The sequence below is a fragment of the Vicia villosa genome, linkage group LG4, assembly GCF_029867415.1.
Source record: "Vicia villosa cultivar HV-30 ecotype Madison, WI linkage group LG4, Vvil1.0, whole genome shotgun sequence".
NCBI lineage: Eukaryota > Viridiplantae > Streptophyta > Magnoliopsida > Fabales > Fabaceae > Vicia > Vicia villosa.
The window spans coordinates 164,909,054-164,929,593 of NC_081183.1; positions in this window are offsets into that span (position 1 = coordinate 164,909,054).

A 20,540-nucleotide genomic window follows, 5' to 3' on the forward strand; every position below is an offset into this window, starting at 1 on the left:
TCCCCAAGCATGGAGTCTATTTCTCCCGAGAGTTTGTTCCATTCCTCAAACATAGGAGTTTATTTCTCCTAGGAGTTGTCCTACTTCCCCCATCTGGGCCTCTTATCCGGATCTCTCATCCCTAACACGGTGAATCGAGGGAATCTCCTCAAGCTGAAAATCCTCCAAGCAGTGGCACATGGTGAGAGGTCAGAAGTTATTCTACACTCTACAAGCCAACAACCAAAAGGAGCATATTGCAAGTCAAAGTCCAATATCTATTGGCACCTCCACATGGTCCTTAACACTAAGGGGATTCTCCCTTGTGTTTACCTCACCAATGCCTTTATTTGGCATCCTGCATATAGTGTTCACTGCATATAACATTGCATCCTCAAAAGCGTAGCATATCCGTCAAAGCGGATCATTACGCCATAGAAAAATTCAAACATGCATACAAAGCATAAGCCAGATAATACAAATCAGCACTCAATCAAGACGACGATACTTCCCCACATAAAAAGTTGTCCTTACAAACTCCAATTGATATCTGCTACTACATTACAAATCTCCTCAAGCCACGATGCCGATACCTGGTATCCTTAATCCCCAAAAGAAGTCTCATTTTCTCTCTCCAACTTGGATTGGATGCAATGTCTTTCTTCGTCAGAATCGTTGTCTCCGAGGTTATTTCCCGTATGCTGCATACAGATTAGAGCGTGAATGAGGGTGGGCATTAAACCCATCTCATTTTTCAATCGTTTGAATAACCATACTTGGTGTGTGGCAATTCGAACAATTGCCGCTCTTGAAGAGTTACACCCCGCCTCTTGGCCTGAGGGATTAATGTAATTCTTATGCTTCGCAAGCATCAATATCTCTGTGATCTCTAATGGTTACTATCATCTTCTTGTCGAGTCTAGTCGTTACTAGTCTTGTCGCGGTTATTTCCCGCGTGCTGCGTGCAAATTAGGGTGCGAATGAGGGTGGGCATTCAACCCATCTCATTTTTCAATCGTTTGGATAACCATACTTGGTGTGTGGAAATTCGAACGATTGCCACTCTTGAAGAGTTACACCCCGCCTTTGGCCGGAGGGATTAATGTAATTCTTATGCTTCGCAAGCATCAACATCTTCGTGATTATGTCTTTTGATCGAGTCTAGTCGTCACTAGTCTCCGTGGTCCCTTCCCCCGTATGGGAAAACTTTTCGGGTCCAACCCCCGTGTTGTGAATCCTTTTCAAAGCCCAGTTTCCAACCTGGCAAACCCTTTCAAAGCCCAGTTCCCAACCTGGCAAACCCTTTCAAAGCCTAGTTTCCAACTTGGCAAACCCTTTCAAAGCCCAGTTTCCAACCTGGCAAACCCTTTCAAAGCCCAGTTCCCAATCTGGCAAACCCTTCCAAAGCCCAGTTTCCAACCTGGCAAACCCTTTCAAAGCCCAGTTTTTAACCTGGCAAACCCTTTCAAAGCCCAGTTTCCAACCTGGCAAACCATTTCAAAACCAATTTCCTTCTCCAAACCCCGATGTTGAGTCATAGATCGCACGAGATCTTTTCCCTTTCAGTACTAAAGATCGTACGAGGTCTTCTCCCGATGTTGAGTCATAGATCGCACAAGATCTTTAACTTTCTGCCCTGAAGATCGTACGAGATCCTCTCCTGTTGTCGAGTCGATGTTGAGTCATAGATCGCACGAGATCTTTTCCCCTTTTGTCCTGAAGTTCGTACGAGATCTATTTTCTTTCAGTCTTGAAGATCATACGAGATCCTCTCCTGTTGTCGAGTCGATGTTGAGTCGTAGATCGCACAAGATCTTTTCCTTTCAAGTCCTGTAGATTGCACGAGATCTTTTTCCTTTCAGTCCTGAAGATCGTACGAGATCCTCTCCTGTTGTCGAGTCGACGTTGAGTCATAGATCGCACGAGATCTTTTCCCTTTCAGTCCTGAAGATCGTACGAGGTCTTCTCCCGATGTTGAGTCATAGATTGCACAAGATCTTTTCCTTTCAGTCTTGAAGATCGTACGAGGTCTTCTCCCGATGTTGAGTCGTAGATCGCACGAGATCTATTCCTTTCAGTCATTGTCTCATATAACCATTCTCTTTGAAAACCTAAATTGGCACCTCGGCTATGTTACTACCACCATTCAAATCCATTACCCACCATAAATTCTTCCACCAGAAAAAACAAAAATTCTCTTCCCCCAGCAGATATCAAAGAAAAAACAAAAAATAAGGATATCATTTACACCATCCTCTCTTTAGGACAAATTTCTGGTACTTTGATATTTAATCTTCTTCTACCTCGAATGTTCGAAAGGCTAACGCCAATCTCACCTTCAGGTTTAAGACGATTAAATAGGGGCAGCTGTCATACCCCAAATTTGTCCTACCCTTATTTATCTGGCTTGCAACTCATAAACATACATCCATTTAGGTCATATCATTGCATGCATCTGTATCATTGATCCTTAGTCAGAAGGAGAGACTTGAAGCCTAACGTGGGGTGTCATCAGCTTGCCCAAGACCTCTTGAAATCAGGGTTTTCATCCAGTTCATAGCATTGGCAAGAATGTTCAAGCCTAAAAGTCATCTGATCCTCTTAATCAGGGTTTCCTTGACCAAAGTCAACCAATTGACTTTCTGGTCAACATTTAATTAGGAACGGATTCTATGAGTGAGGAGCTTTCATATTGACTATGTGGGTGTATTCATTTGACTGGATTTGACTGGAGGAGATTTAATCAAGAGTTCCATCAATAATCAGAAAAATCAGAACTGTTGAATTTTGGGTCAAAATCAGAAGAATTATTCAAATATTGACTTTTGGTAGAAATTCAACCAAGAAAAGTCAAAGAATGGATAAAATCAAGAGTTTGACAAAAAGTTGCCAAAAGTAGAAAAATCTCAAAATAGAAAGTTTTCATACTTAGAAAAATTTTGGCATTGGAAATCTAGTTGAGCAATCCACTTCACCATCAGTTTACACATGGCAAATGACATTTTTTGGAGAAATTTCCAACATCAAAATTGTTCCTCTCATGGAGGAGAACAACTTTGTTGTTGGACACTTTTTCATTTGAAGCTTGGTTAGAGAGTTATTAAAGTTTGAAGCTACTGAAAATTCATTTGATCTAGGCTACAATTCAAGTCATGAACCAAGTCATGCCCTAGCATTTTACCAAACACTTGGTGTGCCAAATGTCAAGCTAGTTATTGAGCTCTACAAGAATGCTATAAGTTCAAACTTGGTATGCTTCCATTCTTTGCCATGTCCTCTATGCAATGAAACAAGAATTGAGTCAATTTGTTGGATATTGAATCAATTGTGAATGTTCAAAGTCAAGCCCTTGCCATGTTACACACTGCCAGAGGCACAAGCCAGAATCCTGAGTCACACGCATGCAGTTGATCAAACACATGGTGTGCTGACTTTGAAGCCAATTTTAGAGGCCTATGAGTTTCCATTGATGTCAAAATTGGTATCAAACTGCTCCTTGCCAAGCCCTCTTTCCAACAAGCCATGGGTGGTAACAATTGGGTATATGTGGACCAAGATTGACATGTCCAAAGTTGTGCCCTGACTAAGCCATATCTTTGCCTTAAACCTGAGACCAGGTCAAGCCACACGCGCAAAGCTCCAGCAATGGCAATACCATGAGTTCATAGCCATTTTATTACACTTCTGGCCCTCCTATCAAGAATCTTCAAAGACCAATATTGCTCACTTTCATCCCCTCTTTCAATTGATACGAGAGTTATAACTTTTGATTGAAGGATCGACGAGTAATAAGGTTCCAAAGGGGTGTGTTTGATATGGTTGCAACCAATGAACTTGCCCAGCTCTAGCCATGCATGCAGCTTGCCCATGAGATAAAAGCACACTACACTCACCCACACCATAACCTCATATGCACCTCACACTCACTATATAAACAAAACCTTCTCCACAAACTCAGCACACGCTTCACACCTCATTTTTCCAGTTTTGTTCTTCTCTTCTCTCTCTCATTTTCTCTCACTCTCCCTCTCTCCCCACTCCTCTCTCATCTCTATTCTCTAACCGCCACCAACAACCGTAACAAACTTCAACAACCTTCCATCACCATCTTCAATCGCCATAACCACCACAACCTCCACCATAACCTTCAATCTCTTCTCTTTCAACATTCACCGAACAGAAACGTAATCAACTCTGTCATACCCCAAAATTTGCCCTCACATATTTCCAAATGTCATTTTATTTCGTATAAGTGACATAACACCGTTGGCAAGAATTTGAGGTGAAAAGGTACAAGAGCGAGAGGTCCCAGGTTCGAACCCCACTTTTAACATTTTTTCTTTCATTTGTTTCTGACCATAGTTTTAATTTTATTTATATTAAAAAATCACAAAAAATCATTTTTTTTATCCTTTTTATTTTAATTTTCGTAATTAATTAAATATTTATTTTTTAAATAGCCATTTTTTATTTTTTTACATTTTTAGTCAAAGATATTCAAAAAATCATAAAATAAAATAAAAAGATTTGAATTTTTTTCTTTTGTTTTCATATTTAGGTAGAAATATTTATTTTTAGAAAAGAATCATCACAATTAGTTAACAATAATCTTAGGCCTTAATTGAATAATATTTAATTTTTAGACCTTTAATTATTTTGATTGATTGAATAATTTTATTCTATTCTTAATTAACCTAATAGGATGTATATAAATACTAACAATTTTCTCCAACCAGAGGATTTTTGGACAGCGTACAAAACATCTCCCCTAACCTAACCATTAAACCCTTATTTTTCTTCCCAACAACCTCACGTTTTGACTTTTCCAATTTTCTCAACATTCAGCATCAACAAACAATCTCACTAACATCATGTGTTAACAAATGCATCGATATTTGTGCTTTTCTTTTTCTTATTTTTTGCAGCAATGGCATCATGATTGACAAAAGGCAAAGTAGAAGGAAAAATCTATTCAAGTGGTGAAAAGAAAAAGAAGTAGATTCAAAACCGAAGCAATATTACGGCAACAACTTCAAAAATCAACAGTTTCATCATCATCATCCGTCATTACCGTTCAACCCTCCGCCTGAGACCATCAAACCACCACCGTGAAGCCTTATTATGGGTGTTGTTGTTGTTGGTATTTAACATTTATGTGTGTGTCTTTGTTTTTTCTTACAAAAAGAAAAAGAAGAAGAAGCATCCAGAAAAAGCAAATCGCAGCCATCCGATTGAAGCCATCCTCGCCACAACATCATTCATGGTACAACAATACATCTCAGCCAATCATCAGCTTCAACAAATCAGAAGCAACATCAGGAAACCATCACTCACAACCACGCATCCGACGCAAGGAGTCACGACACAACTTCATCGCGCAGCGCAACAACGTGTATTCTCTGTTAGCCACAATAAGCTTCGACAAACACAAACCAGAACCGCTCCAACCGCTACTCAGCACCGACGACCTCCCTCAAATCTCCGACGTAGATCGACGCCACCACCGTCAACAACAACATCCACATCGCACCTCCGCTACTAGCCTCCGATCAGCCGCCGTCTCCCTCCGATCGCGACCATCACCACCATCAGGACGACTTCGCTCACACCCTCGCTCTCCGATCAAGCACCAACGCTTGCCCCAATTGATTGTTCGACATCCGATTGCAATTGCGAGCCCTCCGATGAACAACAGCCGCGACATACTCGATCACTCTATAGCTTGTCCATCGGCCATTCAGGTTTGTTTCTCTTCAATGGTTTTGAGGTGTTTATATGTGAATCGTTTTTCCTCAGATCGCGTTCGTGGTATTGATATTTGAGGATTTAGTGTTTTGATTTCTAAAAAAAAAAAAAACAGAGAAGAACTCTTCTTCTGTGAAGAAGAAAGAAAAAGAAAATGTCTCTTTCTCTCTCTACGTATGTGTGTATGTAGTGTTGTTTAGTTTGTTGTTTTTTTTATTTTTATTTTAAACATGCCACATGTCATGCTGCGATTGGGTGATTTACATTGTTTTGAAAAGTCAAAATAATTGGTGGCGTGAAGGCATACTCCATGTGCTGCTATGTTCTTTTAATTGTATTTTTCTTTAATGTTATTTTGTTTTATTAGTTAATTTTTAATTAAATTGGTTTATTAGATTTAAATAAGTTAGGTCTTTTAACAAATAAAATACATGTTAGTAATTAGATTTTTTTTATTAATAATATCAATGTACTAAAAACATTTTAATTGATTATTTCTTTTGAAATTTAGTATTTTTATTTTTATTTTCTTTGTTAAATGTAATTAATAATTGTTAGTATTTTGCGTTATTGCATATATCTGTCCCTCCCATTTTCTTGTTTTTGCGAGGTACTACCATCGTGAGCATTGAACTATTTTGCAAACATTCATAGCTTGCGCACGCATGCATGGATTAATCAATGTCCTTCCGACTACGCGCCACGCCTCTCATAAAGCTAAGTTTTCTAAATTTTGCTGTTTTAATATCATTTTTTTTATATTTTATTTTGTCTTATTTTGCCTTTTAATGGGGTTTGCCTCGAATTGTTATACACTCACTACTTTCTCTTTCTTTTTTGTCAACTCTTTAATGGTCCGGGTCAATGCTTCATGCTCAAGGCAAACCTCTGTCCATCAGCCTTCATCAATCGAAGCTAAAGGTTTGTCAAGTTGCCAAAGCTACATTGGTAATCCTAAAACCCTACTTGCCTTTATTATTACTTATGTCAAACCCTATTAAGGGATCCGCTGGTTTCATTGTCCCCTTCCCCTATTATTATGTAACTGTCTACTGGTTGTATTGATTGGCCTTGAAGGCACTTAAACTGTGATGTTATATTATTATATTACTGCGTGGTTAGTAATTTAGGGAGTGCAAACCATGAATCAAACGTTAGATCACTAACATTACAAGATAAAATATTCGAATATGACCACGTGATTGTTGCACCCACACACCTTTAGGGTAATCCCTCTGGTTGCCTTGCCTTTGTTGCCTGTTGCCTTGTTGCCTTTAAGTGTACTAAATAGTCAAAGTCCCTCGATTCCGAGGATACCTAAAGCAAAACAAATGTTGCCCTAAGTTCATTATCATCATCGATTCTGTCCCTCGAAGTTGCCTTGGTAAAAAAATATGATGATTGTCCAATTGCTAAGGTATCCTCGCATGATGCCTAAAAAGATTAATGACTATTATATCCTTCCCTCAGACTACCTGCCCTCTTTATGGCAAGGGACAGTCTTATGGCGAACGATTACTCGATGACCCTTCAATATCCAATTGATAGACTTCCTACCCTTTATGGTATGGATAGATCCTTTCGCCTCGAAAAGCTAAAAGAACACATTTTCAAACTTAGGGTAAGTAGCTTTTAATTGCTTGCTCAATTCAAAATCAAAGTTCAAACTCCTTTTCCCACTAATCTTCAAATACTTTTCAAAAAGACTACGCTTATTTACAAGCTAAAGTTCTTATTTCTATTCGCACACTGCTTTTCAAACAAATCAAACAAATCAAACAAAAGTGAGCTAAGCAATTAAGAGCCCATGGATAACCATGGATGCAAAGGGTGCCTTACACCTTCCCTTTGTATAACTTACCCCCCGAACTCAAAATCTTTTTTTAAAGGTCTTTTTCTGTTCTTTTAGCCTTTCCTAAAATTGGATAAAATAAAAGTTGGTGGCGACTCTTGCTTACCGCGACATTCCGATAATAAAAGTCAGTTCACCGTATTACAGAACTGGCGACTCTGCTGGGGATACTTAAAAAGAGGGGTTTACCTTAGGGCTTAGATCACCAATTTGTTTGTTTTGATTGTTTTACTTTTCCAGGTTACTTGAGTTTCTTTGGAAGATGAATCCTATACCCGGATTCGAGTGCACCTTGAGATAGGAGCGGCATAGTCATGGAGACCTCCCTTGTGCATGCTTGGGATTGGTCAATATGAAGTTCGCACTTGAGTTAGGCCTCCACTGGTTATTGTGTACCTCTTTCGCATGAGAGAGGTTTACACATGTATCTTTGGGTGCGTCGGAGCTTAAGGACCTTTAGTCACCTTTAACCCATCTTGGCTTTTAGGAATGTAGTGGGAGGGCTATTCTTGGTGCATGCCAAGTTATGGTCGCTACCCGATACTACAGCTCAGATAGGTTTCTTCCTAAAGTATCATTGCGTGGTATGCATGTACCATGTTCGAGGGTACTTTGGAGGGGCTGACAATTCTGAGTAACTTGGTAGAACCCGTTGCTGATATCATCCTTATCCTTAGAAGTACCTTTGGGGAAGGGTAGTCACCTGGTCATACTCCATGCAAGCCTTTAAACTTAAGGACTCTTGTGTGACTTGTTTGTTATCTAACCTTCTATTTCCTTGCAGGATTTGCTTGTAGGACAATTCGTCCTCACTACCTTATGCTTTAACCTTTTATTTCCTTGCAGGATTTGCTTGTAGGACATTTCGTCCTCATTGCCTTATGCTTTAACCTTCTATTTCCTTGCAGGATTTGCTTGTAGGACAATTCGTCCTCACTACCTTATGCTTTAACCTTTTATTTCCTTGCAGGATTTGCTTGTAGGACATTTCGTCCTCATTGCCTTATGCTTTAACCTTCTATTTCCTTGCAGGATTTGCCTGTAGGACAATTTGACCTTATGCTTTACTTAATGCATTGCATCTGGATGACATCATAACATCATAACATCACATACTAACTAACCCTTTCAAAGATCTTAGGAATTTAGGGCGCACAATTTCAGGTGCTCTTATCAAGGACGAAATTTCTATCTAGGGGCAAGAGGATTTACTTTCCTCTGGCCATTTGCCTTCCAATTCAAAGACACAATACCTATCAAGGGGCAAGAGGATTTATTTTCCTCTAGCCATATGCTTTCAAATTCAAAAGTACAAGTATCCCGAATCAGAGGCTATGACCCACTGGATATGGTGAGCTTGATTCTCAAAGAAAGACATTCAAGGACAGAAGTCAGAATTCTTCAGACAAAGACGCGACCAAACTATTTTCTAATATTGCTAACTAAATTCCTAAAGATCCTTGAAAAGATAGCATTTGCATTCATAACATCACATAAAACTAACTTTTCCTTTCAGGTCGACCAACTGGTCAGAAAAATACCATCAACAAATCAATCTGAATCAGATGAACATTCTGGAAGCTTGACCCCCAGACTTCTGAAACATTCCAATCAGATATACATTCCGGAAACTCAAACCCCGGACATTCTGAAAGTTCCAATCAGATGAACATTCTGGAAGCTTGACCCCCAGACTTCTGAAACATTCCAATCAGATATACATTCCGGAAGCTCGAACCCCGGACATTCTGAAAGTTCCAATCAAATGAACATTCTGGAAGCTTGACCCCCAGACTTTTGAAACATTCCAATCAGATACACATTCCGGAAGCTCGAACCCCGGATACTCTGAATCTCTACACCAAGTCCCACAACAACGAAGAAAGCCAGACGTACCTAAGCGTCAATTCACCGAGATCAATATGTCATTGGCTCAAGCATTACAACATCCATTGAAGATCAAATTGATTACTCTGAGGGACCCTCCTAAGAATGCTAACACCTCCACTCCTGACTATAAACTCAATGCGAGGTGCGCGTACCATTCCAACAGTCTTGGACATTACACAAACAATTCCTGGACATTACAAAAACAATTGTTGGACATTGAAGAATAGGATTCAAGATCTGATCAATGACGGAGAAATCAAATTCAAACCTCCTGAAAACTCCTGTGGTGATCACCACTCCTATGCCTACTCATGGCAAGACTTACTGACGTCTAAACAGACAAACTTTTGGGTCATTAGATTTACTTTCATTTACATGTTTCTTTTATGTTTGTTTAAACATTCGAATTATGATAGACATTATCTGTCTTAATAATCATCATCAGTGCATTGTATATGTTTGTCTTGAATAAATTATTTCGTTATCACTCATTTTAAACTATATCTTTATTCTGCATATGTTGTTGTGTCACTCAACTCCTGCTAAAGTTGTATGCCTTTTGAGGGAGGATGACGAAAACGATACCGCAACCTCATACAGTATGCTTTTGAACGGACTATGCTGACGATGTACAGGCATTGTTTCGATTCCTAAACAGTGGAGATATAAGGATGATAATCCCTCGTCAACCCCTTTCGAGCCTAAGAAGTAGAAGTTTCTTTCTTGTACTAATTAAAAACCCTTGATCATAACCTGGGGCAGGGTGGTTCTCAGTTAATTTGGCTGCGCATTCTGTTTTAAAGAATCATTCATTACACCTTTCAACAAAGGTTTCAATCACAAGCGTTCATCCGCACACATCAAAGAAGTGTTGGAGATATCAATCAAAAGCCAATGATGGTTCATCAATCATTAAGCAAGACAGTCAATATCTTTCAAAAAAAAATGAATGGAAAAATGAAAAAAACATATAAAAGCCTGCTAAGTCAAAAATCAATAGACGACTTAGGCAAAAATCAAGGCATCCCGCTGACTGTAATCTCAGAAATAAACAGTTCAGGCAAAAGTTAGGGATATAAAAAGATGAAAAAAGAAGTCAATAAATTCCTGAACAACACAACGTTGGGACTACCAAAAGGAAGAAATGACTGCCGTCTCAAAAAGTCCTCTCTGCTTGTGAACCATCATCATTATCAAAGGTGCAAATTCAAAAGTCTTCTGGAAACTGAATGCATAAGTTGAATTAACTGAGCTTAGGATCGAAGATCATCACGAAGAAGGGGATGGGTATAAATAAATTTTTGAGCCTTTATCCTTTGTTTCTTAAACCGTGAACCAAGCCACGTTACAACCCTCGAAAGTCCTAACTGAAGCATGGTTAGTTCGAAAGCATACTGCCGCCAAAAAGGTATCCTGACTCCTTAAGGTTTACCAAAAATGCTGAGTTGATATTTCATTTTCTACAAACGTCACGCTGTTACAAATATCATGTTTTTACAAATATCGCACTTTTACACCTCCTGTGTAATGTTTTTCAAAAAACTCAAGACAGACATATGCACTGCATCTCATGAATTCATTATTAAACATATTCTGCTACATAATTTCAAATGTTAGCATCAGAAAGAACTTGCACAGGTTATAACTAATGACTAACAGTTATCCCGACAGACAAGATCACTCTAGAAGCAATGTCTCCTGCGTATACAAGGGGCATGACACGTTTTGCTCAATCAATCTGGGGCAATCCAGTCAAGATTCAAAGAATCTCTCAAATGCCAAACAGTCAAAGGCCTACATCTCAAATGGGTTTCAAATATTTCCCGATCAATCTGGGGCAATCAAGTCAAGATTCCGAGAATCTTTCAAAGATGCCAAAAGCAACCAGGGCCATGCATCCAAATAGATCTGAAACTACTTCCCAACCAACATGGGATAATGTCATGAACCTATGATTACTGGGGGGCATATCGCCCATAGTAAACATCTCATAAAGTCCTCGCAAGGCGAATCTTTCCAAAGTTCTTGCTAACTGGGGCAAATCTATGCAAGTCCAGTCCAACATCTTGATCAATACTCAGTGGCATGTCCTAAATCAAATGGTAGTTACTATAATATTGGGGGCAATTTGCAAGGCACCCACATCTCCCCACAGAGCCGGGTTCACAAGATCATATCCCCACAGAGTAAATCATCAAGAAGACATCTTCAAACACTCTCGTCCAACAAAAGATGTAGATCCCCAACAGAGATTATATCTTCAACATTGTCATTTCTCCAACACTTTGCTCTTCTCCAAACATGGTTTATTAATATCTCTCATCCTCAGTCAGGTTACATCAAGTTACTGATCATCCCAAAGCAGAAATCATAAATCCCCAGCTAAGCATCTTTCAAGACGAAATCAAACATCAAAATCACAGAGACCTGGAGATTTATTCTCTCGACTAAGACAACATAAGTCATGTTTGCATACCATAAATCATAAACATAGTCATACATCACATACATACTGAACTCACGCATAACATACAAAGCTTCTCATTCATTACATAAACGCATGCATCATGACATAAGAAAACTAACCTCTACTTTTCAGGATATTACTATCTCTATTTACAAGAGTTAAGTCGACACCTTCGACGGTTCCTTAACAATCTATTCTCAAGTATTAAGTCGACACCTTTGACGGTTCCTTAATACATCAAGAGTTAAGTCGACACCTTTGACGGTTCCTTAACGACACACTGCAGATATAAGTCGACACCTTTGACGGTTCCTTATACAATCTATCTGCATATCTGAGTCGATACCTTTGACGGTGCCTCAATGATATGCTTCAAAGTTAAGTCGACACCTTTGACGGTTCCTTAACGACACACTTCAGATATAAGTCGACACCTTTGACGGTTCCTTATACAATCTACCTGCATATCTGAGTCGATACCTTTGACGGTGCCTCAATGATATGTTTCAAATTTAAGTCGATACCTTTGACGGTTCCTTAAATAACCCAACACAGATTTGAGTCGATACCTTTGACGGTTCCTCAACATTAAAAAAAAAAGGGAAAACAGCAAAAGCAGAGATTTCGTAACACTCCATACTCCAACAACTACCAGATGGCATCTACAAGCCCATCTCCGACAAAAGTCCCTACTTCAAATAGGGCAAATTTCTTGGTATTCTTGTGTTCAATCATCTCCAACCCTCAGATACCGACTGGCATACAGACCACTCTACATCTTCAGGTTTAAGATAATTGAACAGGGGCAGCTGTCATACCCCAAAATTTGCCCTCACATATTTCCAAATGTCATTTTATTTCGTATAAGTGACATAACACCGTTGGCAAGAATTTGAGGTGAAAAGGTACAAGAGCGAGAGGTCCCAGGTTCGAACCCCACTTTTAACATTTTTTCTTTCATTTGTTTCTGACCATAGTTTTAATTTTATTTATATTAAAAAATCACAAAAAATCATTTTTTTTATCCTTTTTATTTTAATTTTCGTAATTAATTAAATATTTATTTTTTAAATAGCCATTTTTTATTTTTTTACATTTTTAGTCAAAGATATTCAAAAAATTATAAAATAAAATAAAAAGATTTGAATTTTTTTCTTTTGTTTTCATATTTAGGTAGAAATATTTATTTTTAGAAAAGAATCATCACAATTAGTTAAAAATAATCTTAGGCCTTAATTGAATAATATTTAATTTTTAGACCTTTAATTATTTTGATTGATTGAATAATTTTATTCTATTCTTAATTAACCTAATTGGATGTATATAAATACTAACAATTTTCTCTAACCAGAGGATTTTTGGACAGCGTACAAAACATCTCCCCTAACCTAACCATTAAACCCTTATTTTTCTTCCCAACAACCTCACGTTTTGACTTTTCCAATTTTCTCAACATTCAGCATCAACAAACAATCTCACTAACATCATGTGTTAACAAATGCATCGATATTTGTGCTTTTCTTTTTCTTATTTTTTGCAGCAATGGCATCATGATTGACAAAAGGCAAAGTAGAAGGAAAAATCTATTCAAGTGGTGAAAAGAAAAAGAAGTAGATTCAAAACCGAAGCAATATTACGGCAACAACTTCAAAAATCAACAGTTTCATCATCATCATCCGTCATTACCGTTCAACCCTCCGCCTGAGACCATCAAACCACCACCGTGAAGCCTTATTATGGGTGTTGTTGTTGTTGGTATTTAACATTTATGTGTGTGTCTTTGTTTTTTCTTACAAAAAGAAAAAGAAGAAGAAGCATCCAGAAAAAGCAAATCGCAGCCATCCGATTGAAGCCATCCTCGCCACAACATCATTCATGGTACAACAATACATCTCAGCCAATCATCAGCTTCAACAAATCAGAAGCAACATCAGGAAACCATCACTCACAACCACGCATCCGACGCAAGGAGTCACGACACAACTTCATCGCGCAGCGCAACAACGTGTATTCTCTGTTAGCCACAATAAGCTTCGACAAACACAAACCAGAACCGCTCCAACCGCTACTCAGCACCGACGACCTCCCTCAAATCTCCGACGTAGATCGACGCCACCACCGTCAACAACAACATCCACATCGCACCTCCGCTACTAGCCTCCGATCAGCCGCCGTCTCCCTCCGATCGCGACCATCACCACCATCAGGACGACTTCGCTCACACCCTCGCTCTCCGATCAAGCACCAACGCTTGCCCCAATTGATTGTTCGACATCCGATTGCAATTGCGAGCCCTCCGATGAACAACAGCCGCGACATACTCGATCACTCTATAGCTTGTCCATCGGCCATTCAGGTTTGTTTCTCTTCAATGGTTTTGAGGTGTTTATATGTGAATCGTTTTTCCTCAGATCGCGTTCGTGGTATTGATATTTGAGGATTTAGTGTTTTGATTTCTAAAAAAAAAAAAAACAGAGAAGAACTCTTCTTCTGTGAAGAAGAAAGAAAAAGAAAATGTCTCTTTCTCTCTCTACGTATGTGTGTATGTAGTGTTGTTTAGTTTGTTGTTTTTTTTATTTTTATTTTAAACATGCCACATGTCATGCTGCGATTGGGTGATTTACATTGTTTTGAAAAGTCAAAATAATTGGTGGCGTGAAGGCATACTCCATGTGCTGCTATGTTCTTTTAATTGTATTTTTCTTTAATGTTATTTTGTTTTATTAGTTAATTTTTAATTAAATTGGTTTATTAGATTTAAATAAGTTAGGTCTTTTAACAAATAAAATACATGTTAGTAATTAGATTTTTTTTATTAATAATATCAATGTACTAAAAACATTTTAATTGATTATTTCTTTTGAAATTTAGTATTTTTATTTTTATTTTCTTTGTTAAATGTAATTAATAATTGTTAGTATTTTGCGTTATTGCATATATCTGTCCCTCCCATTTTCTTGTTTTTGCGAGGTACTACCATCGTGAGCATTGAACTATTTTGCAAACATTCATAGCTTGCGCACGCATGCATGGATTAATCAATGTCCTTCCGACTACGCGCCACGCCTCTCATAAAGCTAAGTTTTCTAAATTTTGCTGTTTTAATATCATTTTTTTTATATTTTATTTTGTCTTATTTTGCCTTTTAATGGGGTTTGCCTCGAATTGTTATACACTCACTACTTTCTCTTTCTTTTTTGTCAACTCTTTAATGGTCCGGGTCAATGCTTCATGCTCAAGGCAAACCTCTGTCCATCAGCCTTCATCAATCGAAGCTAAAGGTTTGTCAAGTTGCCAAAGCTACATTGGTAATCCTAAAACCCTACTTGCCTTTATTATTACTTATGTCAAACCCTATTAAGGGATCCGCTGGTTTCATTGTCCCCTTCCCCTATTATTATGTAACTGTCTACTGGTTGTATTGATTGGCCTTGAAGGCACTTAAACTGTGATGTTATATTATTATATTACTGCGTGGTTAGTAATTTAGGGAGTGCAAACCATGAATCAAACGTTAGATCACTAACATTACAAGATAAAATATTCGAATATGACCACGTGATTGTTGCACCCACACACCTTTAGGGTAATCCCTCTGGTTGCCTTGCCTTTGTTGCCTGTTGCCTTGTTGCCTTTAAGTGTACTAAATAGTCAAAGTCCCTCGATTCCGAGGATACCTAAAGCAAAACAAATGTTGCCCTAAGTTCATTATCATCATCGATTCTGTCCCTCGAAGTTGCCTTGGTAAAAAAATATGATGATTGTCCAATTGCTAAGGTATCCTCGCATGATGCCTAAAAAGATTAATGACTATTATATCCTTCCCTCAGACTACCTGCCCTCTTTATGGCAAGGGACAGTCTTATGGCGAACGATTACTCGATGACCCTTCAATATCCAATTGATAGACTTCCTACCCTTTATGGTATGGATAGATCCTTTCGCCTCGAAAAGCTAAAAGAACACATTTTCAAACTTAGGGTAAGTAGCTTTTAATTGCTTGCTCAATTCAAAATCAAAGTTCAAACTCCTTTTCCCACTAATCTTCAAATACTTTTCAAAAAGACTACGCTTATTTACAAGCTAAAGTTCTTATTTCTATTCGCACACTGCTTTTCAAACAAATCAAACAAATCAAACAAAAGTGAGCTAAGCAATTAAGAGCCCATGGATAACCATGGATGCAAAGGGTGCCTTACACCTTCCCTTTGTATAACTTACCCCCCGAACTCAAAATCTTTTTTTAAAGGTCTTTTTCTGTTCTTTTAGCCTTTCCTAAAATTGGATAAAATAAAAGTTGGTGGCGACTCTTGCTTACCGCGACATTCCGATAATAAAAGTCAGTTCACCGTATTACAGAACTGGCGACTCTGCTGGGGATACTTAAAAAGAGGGGTTTACCTTAGGGCTTAGATCACCAATTTGTTTGTTTTGATTGTTTTACTTTTCCAGGTTACTTGAGTTTCTTTGGAAGATGAATCCTATACCCGGATTCGAGTGCACCTTGAGATAGGAGCGGCATAGTCATGGAGACCTCCCTTGTGCATGCTTGGGATTGGTCAATATGAAGTTCGCACTTGAGTTAGGCCTCCACTGGTTATTGTGTACCTCTTTCGCATGAGAGAGGTTTACACATGTATCTTTGGGTGCGTCGGAGCTTAAGGACCTTTAGTCACCTTTAACCCATCTTGGCTTTTAGGAATGTAGTGGGAGGGCTATTCTTGGTGCATGCCAAGTTATGGTCGCTACCCGATACTACAGCTCAGATAGGTTTCTTCCTAAAGTATCATTGCGTGGTATGCATGTACCATGTTCGAGGGTACTTTGGAGGGGCTGACAATTCTGAGTAACTTGGTAGAACCCGTTGCTGATATCATCCTTATCCTTAGAAGTACCTTTGGGGAAGGGTAGTCACCTGGTCATACTCCATGCAAGCCTTTAAACTTAAGGACTCTTGTGTGACTTGTTTGTTATCTAACCTTCTATTTCCTTGCAGGATTTGCTTGTAGGACAATTCGTCCTCACTACCTTATGCTTTAACCTTTTATTTCCTTGCAGGATTTGCTTGTAGGACATTTCGTCCTCATTGCCTTATGCTTTAACCTTCTATTTCCTTGCAGGATTTGCTTGTAGGACAATTCGTCCTCACTACCTTATGCTTTAACCTTTTATTTCCTTGCAGGATTTGCTTGTAGGACATTTCGTCCTCATTGCCTTATGCTTTAACCTTCTATTTCCTTGCAGGATTTGCCTGTAGGACAATTTGACCTTATGCTTTACTTAATGCATTGCATCTGGATGACATCATAACATCATAACATCACATACTAACTAACCCTTTCAAAGATCTTAGGAATTTAGGGCGCACAATTTCAGGTGCTCTTATCAAGGACGAAATTTCTATCTAGGGGCAAGAGGATTTACTTTCCTCTGGCCATTTGCCTTCCAATTCAAAGACACAATACCTATCAAGGGGCAAGAGGATTTATTTTCCTCTAGCCATATGCTTTCAAATTCAAAAGTACAAGTATCCCGAATCAGAGGCTATGACCCACTGGATATGGTGAGCTTGATTCTCAAAGAAAGACATTCAAGGACAGAAGTCAGAATTCTTCAGACAAAGACGCGACCAAACTATTTTCTAATATTGCTAACTAAATTCCTAAAGATCCTTGAAAAGATAGCATTTGCATTCATAACATCACATAAAACTAACTTTTCCTTTCAGGTCGACCAACTGGTCAGAAAAATACCATCAACAAATCAATCTGAATCAGATGAACATTCTGGAAGCTTGACCCCCAGACTTCTGAAACATTCCAATCAGATATACATTCCGGAAACTCAAACCCCGGACATTCTGAAAGTTCCAATCAGATGAACATTCTGGAAGCTTGACCCCCAGACTTCTGAAACATTCCAATCAGATATACATTTCGGAAGCTCGAACCCCGGACATTCTGAAAGTTCCAATCAAATGAACATTCTGGAAGCTTGACCCCCAGACTTTTGAAACATTCCAATCAGATACACATTCCGGAAGCTCGAACCCCGGATACTCTGAATCTCTACACCAAGTCCCACAACAACGAAGAAAGCCAGACGTACCTAAGCGTCAATTCACCGAGATCAATATGTCATTGGCTCAAGCATTACAACATCCATTGAAGATCAAATTGATTACTCTGAGGGACCCTCCTAAGAATGCTAACACCTCCACTCCTGACTATAAACTCAATGCGAGGTGCGCGTACCATTCCAACAGTCTTGGACATTACACAAACAATTCCTGGACATTACAAAAACAATTGTTGGACATTGAAGAATAGGATTCAAGATCTGATCAATGACGGAGAAATCAAATTCAAACCTCCTGAAAACTCCTGTGGTGATCACCACTCCTATGCCTACTCATGGCAAGACTTACTGACGTCTAAACAGACAAACTTTTGGGTCATTAGATTTACTTTCATTTACATGTTTCTTTTATGTTTGTTTAAACATTCGAATTATGATAGACATTATCTGTCTTAATAATCATCATCAGTGCATTGTATATGTTTGTCTTGAATAAATTATTTCGTTATCACTCATTTTAAACTATATCTTTATTCTGCATATGTTGTTGTGTCACTCAACTCCTGCTAAAGTTGTATGCCTTTTGAGGGAGGATGACGAAAACGATACCGCAACCTCATACAGTATGCTTTTGAACGGACTATGCTGACGATGTACAGGCATTGTTTCGATTCCTAAGCAGTGGAGATATAAGGATGATAATCCCTCGTCAACCCCTTTCGAGCCTAAGAAGTAGAAGTTTCTTTCTTGTAATAATTAAAAACCCTTGATCATAACCTGGGGCAGGGTGGTTCTCAGTTAATTTGGCTGCGCATTCTGTTTTAAAGAATCATTCATTACACCTTTCAACAAAGGTTTCAATCACAAGCGTTCATCCGCACACATCAAAGAAGTGTTGGAGATATCAATCAAAAGCCAATGATGGTTCATCAATCATTAAGCAAGACAGTCAATATCTTTCAAAAAAAAAATGAATGGAAAAATGAAAAAAACATATAAAAGCCTGCTAAGTCAAAAATCAATAGACGACTTAGGCAAAAATCAAGGCATCCCGCTGACTGTAATCTCAGAAATAAACAGTTCAGGCAAAAGTTAGGGATATAAAAAGATGAAAAAAGAAGTCAATAAATTCCTGAACAACACAACGTTGGGACTACCAAAAGGAAGAAATGACTGCCGTCTCAAAAAGTCCTTTCTGCTTGTGAACCATCATCATTATCAAAGGTGCAAATTCAAAAGTCTTCTGGAAACTGAATGCATAAGTTGAATTAACTGAGCTTAGGATCGAAGATCATCACGAAGAAGGGGATGGGTATAAATAAATTTTTGAGCCTTTATCCTTTGTTTCTTAAACCGTGAACCAAGCCACGTTACAACCCTCGAAAGTCCTAACTGAAGCATGGTTAGTTCGAAAGCATACTGCCGCCAAGAAGGTATCCTGACTCCTTAAGGTTTACCAAAAATGCTGAGTTGATATTTCATTTTCTACAAACGTCACGCTGTTACAAATATCATGTTTTTACAAATATCGCACTTTTACACCTCCTGTGTAATGTTTTTCAAAAAACTCAAGACAGACATATGCACTGCATCTCATGAATTCATTATTAAACATATTCTGCTACATAATTTCAAATGTTAGCATCAGAAAGAACTTGCACAGGTTATAACTAATGACTAACAGTTATCCCGACAGACAAGATCACTCTAGAAGCAATGTCTCCTGCGTATACAAGGGGCATGACACGTTTTGCTCAATCAATCTGGGGCAATCCAGTCAAGATTCAAAGAATCTCTCAAATGCCAAACAGTCAAAGGCCTACATCTCAAATGGGTTTCAAATATTTCCCGATCAATCTGGGGCAATCAAGTCAAGATTCCGAGAATCTTTCAAAGATGCCAAAAGCAACCAGGGCCATGCATCCAAATAGATCTGAAACTACTTCCCAACCAACATGGGATAATGTCATGAACCTATGATTACTGGGGGGCATATCGCCCATAGTAAACATCTCATAAAGTCCTCGCAAGGCGAATCTTTCCAAAGTTCTTGCTAACTGGGGCAAATCTATGCAAGTCCAGTCCAACATCTTGATCAATACTCAGTGGCATGTCCTAAATCAAATGGTAGTTACTATAATATTGGGGGCAATTTGCAAGGCACCCACATCTCCCCACAGAGCCGGGTTCACAAGATCATATCCCCACAGAGTAAATCATCAAGAAGACATCTTCAAACACTCTCGTCCAACAAAAGATGTAGATCCCCAACAGAGATTATATCTTCAACATTGTCATTTCTCCAACACTTTGCTCTTCTCCAAACATGGTTTATTAATATCTCTCATCCTCAGTCAGGTTACATCAAGTTACTGATCATCCCAAAGCAGAAATCATAAATCCCCAGCTAAGCATCTTTCAAGACGAAATCAAACATCAAAATCACAGAGACCTGGAGATTTATTCTCTCGACTAAGACAACATAAGTCATGTTTGCATACCATAAATCATAAACATAGTCATACATCA